This window comes from Pteropus alecto, unplaced genomic scaffold, assembly GCF_000325575.1.
Source record: "Pteropus alecto unplaced genomic scaffold, ASM32557v1 scaffold155, whole genome shotgun sequence".
Lineage (NCBI taxonomy): Eukaryota > Metazoa > Chordata > Mammalia > Chiroptera > Pteropodidae > Pteropus > Pteropus alecto.
Genome location: NW_006438113.1, coordinates 10,690,331 through 10,698,197, shown reverse-complemented (window position 1 = coordinate 10,698,197; position 7,867 = coordinate 10,690,331). Strand labels below are relative to the sequence as shown.

The following is a 7,867-nucleotide window of genomic DNA, read 5'->3' as shown; positions in this document are numbered from 1 at the left end:
ATGCCAGTGTTTTTTAATCTTTCCAATGTGTATTCCAAGCTGGCAGAGATGTTATGCAAAAAATAGTAGGGGGATATGTTTAGAATGATCCATTTTGTATTATCCAATATGTGGAAGAGCATATACTAAAATGTGGTAGGATTGAGTGGTGGGATTTCAGGTTAAAAATTTTCTTGTTGTAATTCATGTTTTTCCCCTAACAATAAACATATACCACTTTTGAAGTAAAAAAAATAAGTCCAATATTTTCCACATCTTTTTATTGTTATTGTTTGCACTAGTCTCAGTGCCTGGAATTACCCTTCCTCTCTCATTAAAAGGACCCAATGTTGATGTCACTTTCTTCATGGAGTTCTTTCTGGACTGCTCAGTTAAAATTAATCTCTCTCTTTGCTGCATTTTCATAAGACTTGACTATATTTCTTATCAGCTATTATCATGAGTTAGAACTACATATGTGCAGGTCTCTTTGCACTCCTCTTTCCTCTGACCCCAACCAGCTTTCGAATTTGAGTTCTAGAAGGCATGTAGTGGCTCCCAAAGAGTGGGATTACTTGCACTTGGTAGATATTCTAATGTTGAATAAGTTGTATTTGCAGCACTGCAGTTTTTTTCTTTGTTAGAGCAAGAAAAGATAGATATAAATTCTGAGTCACAGTCAGCAGAGTTATTTTAAAATTCTGAGGGCAATGATATGTGTATGTACACCAGATGAATACTTTTCCTAATTGAGAAAGCTGCTGAAAATTCTCTGGCATAAAAGGAGCAATAAATAAATAAATATCATCTCTAAACCTACCATCTATTGCACCTCTAAAATTAAAACATGAATGCTACATTTTACTTGACATATACCATAGAAGTCTTATCCTTGAACTGAAAGCTCCAACTTGGGCTGTTTGTTCTAAAGCTTCCATAAAAAGGCAAATTCCTCAATTAGTCTACTGCAGTCATATACTGTACTGATGGCACTGAGAAGTGGGGATGCAAAATCACCTTTTCCCCTCTTCTTGTCTGGAAATTGACTTTTTAAAAATTAAGTTTGCCAGATAAGGAAACCTTTTGCTTTCTTTCTTTTTTTTTTTTTTCCAGATAGCATTCTGTTGATCTTTTCTTCCATATCTTTTTTCTTCTCCTTCCTCGAAGCTACTAGTCTTGATAGGGCTTGAATATTATCCTCCATTGATGGTTAACTACTAATCTCACTCCCATCTATTACTGCTAAGTAAATCTAAGTACAGCCCTGATCTCAACCTTTTCTTGCTCAGAAACCTATACCTCCTTCCATTGTCTTCTAAATTAATCTAAATAGTTCTTTAAAAAAATTTAATATATTTGACACATAATATTGTATACATTTAAGATATACAGCATGTTTCTTTGACACATTTATTGTAATATGATTGTCATTGTTACAATATTTATCATATAATTATGGTACAATATTGTTTACCTTATTCTCGCTCTTGAAGGCTATCACAATCCTTTCTGTTCTTTGTAGAGTGGAGAAGTCAGCAAACTATAGCTGGTGGGCCAAATTTTGTACTGCCCAGGAGCTAAGAATAGTGTTTACATTTTTAAATGTTTGAAAAAAATCAAAAGAAGGATATTTTGTGGCACATGAAATTATATAAAAATTAAAGTTTCAATATCCATAAATAAAGCTTTATTGGAACACAGTCATGCCCATTCATTTATATATTTTCTATGACTGCCTTCAAAATATAATAGTGTTGAGAAGTTGTGGCAGAGACCATACAGCCTGTGAAGCCTAAAATATTTACTTAGTTGGTCCTTTATAGAAAAAGTTTCCAACCCTTGACCTAGAATTATAAATTTATAAAGTTGTAAATAGACCTCAGAGATGTTCTGATCCAACTCTCTCATTTTAAAAATGGGAAAGTGTATTCTCAGACATAATTAACAGTGTGTCCAAGGCAGCTACCTTTGGCAATGGAAAAGCTAAACTGTGAGTCCGTCGCTGGTCCTACCTCACCATAGGACCCCTCCCACAAAGCTTGTACCGGCCCAATGGGATTGCTTGGCATTTCATGAATAAAAGCTTGTACCAGCCCAATGGGATTGCTTGGCATTTCATGCATCCCATACCACTTTTGCTTCTGTGCACATACTGCATTTCCTTCTATCTAAGATGCCTTCTTCCCACCAGAAATTTTACCCATGCTTTAAGGCTGAGCTCAAATACTGAAGACTGCCCTTATCTCAGCAACTCGTTGAGCTCTCTGTCCACTACTGATCTTCAGTAGTGCTAAGTTATATCTCCATGTTGGCGACCATCAGAGTCCTTCATATAGTCTTGATGCTATTCCAGGCCATAAACTCCCTAACTGTGCATCTTTGTGTCACCTGAATAAGTGTCATCTGCACATTGCCTTACATATAGAATTCTAAGGACATAATTTAAAGAATGAGTTACTCTAAAGATGTCAGGATGTAAGAGACACTGTCAGGATCTCTAGTTTACTTCTATTAAAAAAAGAAAATACAGCACCACTGAGTAATATTTTTGGTAGAACCATCTATACAGAAGAATTCATAGGACGTTTACCTACACCATACACCCTGGGAAGAGAACTTGGATTTGTCCTAAGGGGATTACCTAATTGTGTGATGATTATTTAAGCCTATTTATCAATTGCTAGGCTTATAGAAATTTGTCTGCTAAGGAAGGAATTTACACTTTAAAATCAAATTCAACAGTGAAAACCTTCCAGATTCTCTTAATCTTCAGGGATTCTCTGCTGTTACATCTTTCATATAAACTCTAAATTTGAGGTGGTTTCATTTATGAACAAAATATAGACTTGTGTTCTGATAATGAGTCATCAGGAGTGAACTTGATATTTAGTAAGGACTGAAGATAAAAGGATTGTAGTTTAGTGTTTAGGCGCTTTGCCAGCATTATTTTCAATATTTAAAACAATAACAGCAACAGAAACCTAGATAGATGAATGGACTTTCATTATAGTGTGATTCCCTCAATTCTAATTCTGCTTCATCCTTTTTCCAACTAGAAGTAAGTTATCTAAGATGGTAGAACCAGAACTTAGTTGTCTGTGGCAGCTGTTCAACATCTAGACTGCGATACTGATATTTCATGTTAGTAAGCAAGTGAAACAAAGGAAATAAACTTACATTTTTGTAAAAGACTTTCCTGATTAGACCAAGTTGTGTCTAATCTGTTAACGTGTGAAGAGCAGTGATGAGATACAATCAGCAAAAGGCACAAACACAACCAGTGTTGCTGGGGATGGTCAACAGCTTTTTCTGTCTGTACATCTTGGTGAGTTTGGTCTGGCTGTGCTGTAGCTCTTCTCTTATTTCATTTTTTAGCAATTTTAGAACTGAGTCTTGCCCATATCTAGTCACACTAAATTTCATTTGTAGTAGTAGAGAAGACAAGGTAAAAATGTTAAGAAGCCTAAAAGTAAAACTTTCAGGTTTTTTTTAGTATAGGTACCATAAAATAAGAGGTGGTTTTTTGTTTTGTTTCGTTTTTTTCTTGAGCATTTTAATTGGCAGCCTTAACCGTTTGACACATTAATATTACATAACATTGTATTTCCAGTTCTGGTTACTTGTAAGTATTGTATTTGTAGCTTGAGCTAGGAAATAGTAATTTTGCTTATGGCCCTCACTTAATGGGTTAGAGTGTCTAGAGCCAAATTCCATTACTGCAAGGAGTAACCTCCAATTGACAAGCAGTATGCTCCCAGCTAATGCTAACAGCACTTAAAGATTTTTGCCACTGGGTTACTATTTCAACTTTTGACCACCCCTGTTAAAAAAAAAAAAAAAAAAAGGGCTAGCAAACAATGGAAGCCCCTGAATCTCCAAGTGAGCCTAACCCAACCTGGCTATAGGAACCTTCCAGCTTCTGGGAAGGGAAACCAGAACAATTGTACATTGGTTGGTTAGACTGATGGTTTATATTTGTCTATTGTGAGCTTGAAGTTTTTCTTGCCACCTGACAAAACTTTAGATATCATTGAATTCTTCTCTATAATTTTAAAACAAATATAGTAAAGTGGCTAAAGATTAGAGCATGAATGTGCTGATGTCAACACCAGTATCAGAGTGATTTTAGGCAAATCAGTTAACCTCTGTGCTGCTATACTTCATCTGTAAAATGAGACAGTAATGGTACCTACCTCTTAGGGTTTTTATAAGGATTAATGAGATAATAAAAAGCTCCTGACTTAGAACATGTGCTAAGGGAAAAATACATTTTTAAAGGAGAAACTGGAATTTGCAAATGACTGCAATATACTGTAATGACAGAGGGAAAGAAAGAGGCCCTAATATTATTTAGCACCTTTTATCTTCCAGGCTCAGTTTTAGGTGATTTACATATGTATTACATTCTGAGAGATTTTACTTTTCCCATTTTACTGATGAGAACTTGCCCAAGGACACAGAGATAGTAGTAGCAGAGCAAGGTGAGATTCATTCCAAAGTCCCAGTTCTCTTCCCCTTACTCCATATTACCTTCAGGGTAGGATCTAGGTACCAGTTTTCCTAAGATAAAAATGGATTGCTTTTCAAAAATTCATTTACAAATTGGTTTAGAGTTATTTTTCCATAGGGACAATGTTACAAAGGGTGGTTACCCAGGCTTATCTGTAAAAGCTACAATGTAATTGAAATTCTGCCTATTTGTAAACTAAAACCGTTAAGAAAAAGTGTTTGCAATTTAAGCTATTAAAGCAGAAAAACAGAAAAAAAAAGATATCTTTTACGTTCTGTGGAATGATAGTACTTTGAGAAAAGCTGATTTGGTTAGAACACAATGAGGAAGAAGATGGAGACTGTTTAGATGCTGGTGGGGCCCCAGGATACTTTAATGGGCTAAACATTTATAGCACAGAGACATCCTATATTTGATAATACTTTATGGTGTACAAAGCATGTTCACATGCATTATTTCCTTATAATCATGTATGACACAGGTAAGACAAATGGTAAAGATCTAATTTCCCTTAGCAATATTTAGCTTTTTTCATGTTTTTATCCGTGATTTTTTAAAATGACCTTTGGGAGCCCAGCTAGTCACCTTAATACAGTCACAGAGGATTAGTGCATAGGTGTATTGAAGAAAGAATGAAAATAAAAGAACGAAGGTCTTCCTGAGTTAATTGTGCAGGAATAGAAGGAATTAGAATGGAGTAAAGAGTATATGTGAACAGATGAAAATGCTAGAGTTAAACGTTAACCTATTTTATTAATTATCTTTCTTTATCATTTACTTTTTTCAGTTGACACTTATTTTCTGGGCACTTATTATGTGCCAGTCACTGTGAGTCATGGCTACGAGGGAAAGAAGTTCAGACCCTACCACTAAAGAATTTGTTCTCTACCTGAAGATTACATTCAGATCATGCAGTGATCTTTTTCCTTTCCACCAGTATTTATGAATATGCAGTAGTTATTTAATTATGAAATTAGTGGAACTAATACTGAATTCTCATTTAAGTAACCTTTTTAATAACTAAAAAATTGAAAAAAAAACCCAAAAAACTAAAGAAGATTGAGTGAAAACCAGTCCTTTAATTTTCCCATAATTATTGCTTGAGTTTCTGGCACTAAAAGTAGAATTAAATGGTGAGAATTGGGGGACCTTTTTGTTCTTTTATGCAGCATTTATTTATATATGTTTGAAACCAAAATGAACATCACTTTAAATAGGGTTTGATATACTCTACATAAATATAGAAATGTTTGTCACTTAACAAAGAATTGCTTGCAGGTTAGAAGTGTACTTGTAAACTAAGGAAGTGAAGCCTCGAGGCTGGGATTCAAATTCTATTTCTGCAACTTTCTTAGATAAATACCTCTCCGAGCCTCATTTCTAAAGAATTTGGATTAGATTGCCAAATTCTTTTCCACTCTGAAATTCTCCATGAAATGGAAGTAGCTATATCTTGTCTTCCATCGAGAGAGATGGGAAAAAAGTGGGTGGTGGAGATAAGTTTCTTGTGTTGACTACCTGCTTTATTGTTAGCCATTCATAATACAAGTTTAAGTGATTATGAAGTCCACAGAAGAATCTTGAGTTAAGGGACAGAATGAAGTATTCACAAATTGGAGGACTGCCCATGGAATTTCATAAATAGAGATCTTGTGAGTAAGTCTGCTCTGCTAACATTTATTTAGCCTTAATTGATACACTAAATCTCATATTGGGTTAGAGTAAACAGCTGCTGCCCAGGCAGCTTAACACTGGTTCTAAGGAAAGTATGTTGCATCAAATGAGCTTACTTGACATTAAAATTTGTCACTTACATGGTTCATCTGCTGTTTAACCCATCTGATTGTGTTCTCATTGATGTACATGTAAATTGTTTGGCAGTTGGTCAAAATTTGAACCTTGTAGGCACTGGTGGTTTCTCATTACTTAGATCATATACCAAGAATATTGTTGACATGTTTTAGAAATTAGTCAGTATTTTTTTACCATAAAGGCAATGCACACTTACTTTTTTTAAAAATAGGAAGCACAGAAAAAGATTAAGAAGAAAATAAAAATCGCCTGAAATTTGACTTTCTGTGTTGTATTTTCTTCCAGTTATTTTTTTTTCAATATGGTTAGAGGAGAGTGGGATGTGAAATTATTAGCTTTTAGTGAAATAGCTGAGGCATATGTAAAATTTCACATGACACTCATGATATTGGGGAACTTGTCTAATGCACTGTTAATGTCTAATTAAGATTGAATCTTTTCGTTAAATCGGGTGTCACAAACTCAGATGCCTGTAGGGCCAAATAGTTAATAAGTGAATCAGGCCAGTTATAGGATACTGGGGAGTAGTAGGGACTGTATGGTAAATGAAAAAATACAGGCCGTGATTGAAGAAAACTACTGCTACCTCTAACTTACTGTTGCCATATGGAAACAGGGCTTCATGTTACCAGATCTTCCCGATATTCAGCAAAATCTAGAAATCTTTATTTCTTTTTAATGTGAAATTTCCCATTTTAAAAAATACTATGCAGGTCAAACAAAATAGATCTGTGGCCATTTGGTCCACACACTGCCATTTGGTCACTCCTGGCATAAGTACTTCTAAATCTTTCTCACAGTTCTCATAAGAAAAGTATATTTATAAAAGAAAACATTTAGAGAGGAGTTTCGTAAGAAACTTCCAGGAGACACTTCAGGAACTTTTCACTCTGTATAAAAGCTGAGAGGGTCGCCTAGTATAGGGATGGTGCTCACAGTCCCACAGGGACTAGGCAGTGACATAAATGAGTGAAAGGGTCTGGATGTTAAGATTATAGCAAGTGATGCAGAGAGTATATTCCCCATGTGGGACATTTGGGTTCTAGCAAATGGTTTCCTTGGGAATACAGATGATCTGACATGACAAAATCTTTTGATATTTCAAGAGATGTCAGAAATTTGTATCTTTGCGAAACTTCTTGAATTTAACAACAATGGCGGGAGGTGGGGGACATGGATAGAAAAACCACCCTTGGCCCAAATGCTGCACAAAGACCAAGTTTTCAACTCTTGACCTAGATCACTTTTTCTCTAAGTATATTCTACAAATCCTAATTACATCATAGGTTAATAGATGTTGTTAAGAAATTAAAAATTTGGGGATTCTAGGAAACATGGAGGATGAGAGATGTCCTCAGATCTCTCTCCTTGAAACAACAGTAAGCCGAACATCTAAAACTCAACAAAAAACACCCAAACTGAACACCAGCATGCCTGAGTGTGGGATCTGTGCATAAGAGTTACCATAGGTCAGAACCTCAGGTATTGGGCGGTGGACTGGGATAAATAAAGAAGCTGCCTCTCGCAGCCCGCCAGAGCTCCCTGCAGGAAGAGGGGGACGGGGAG

At 35.5% G+C, this 7,867-nt stretch overlaps 1 protein-coding gene and 1 long non-coding RNA gene across 4 annotated transcripts in view; both read left to right on the top strand.

The window, feature by feature from the left end:
* The window catches only part of LOC107195907, a 13,629-nt gene extending 7,068 nt beyond the window's left edge, over positions 1–6,561 (top strand). Inside the window, exon 2 of the long non-coding RNA XR_001517220.2 lies at positions 5,277–6,561. This is a non-coding gene — a long non-coding RNA (uncharacterized LOC107195907). The remainder of the gene's footprint in view (positions 1–5,276) is intronic.
* Positions 1–7,867, top strand: part of VCL (vinculin) — a 90,331-nt gene that overhangs the window by 13,041 nt on the left and 69,423 nt on the right. The window lies entirely within an intron of this gene.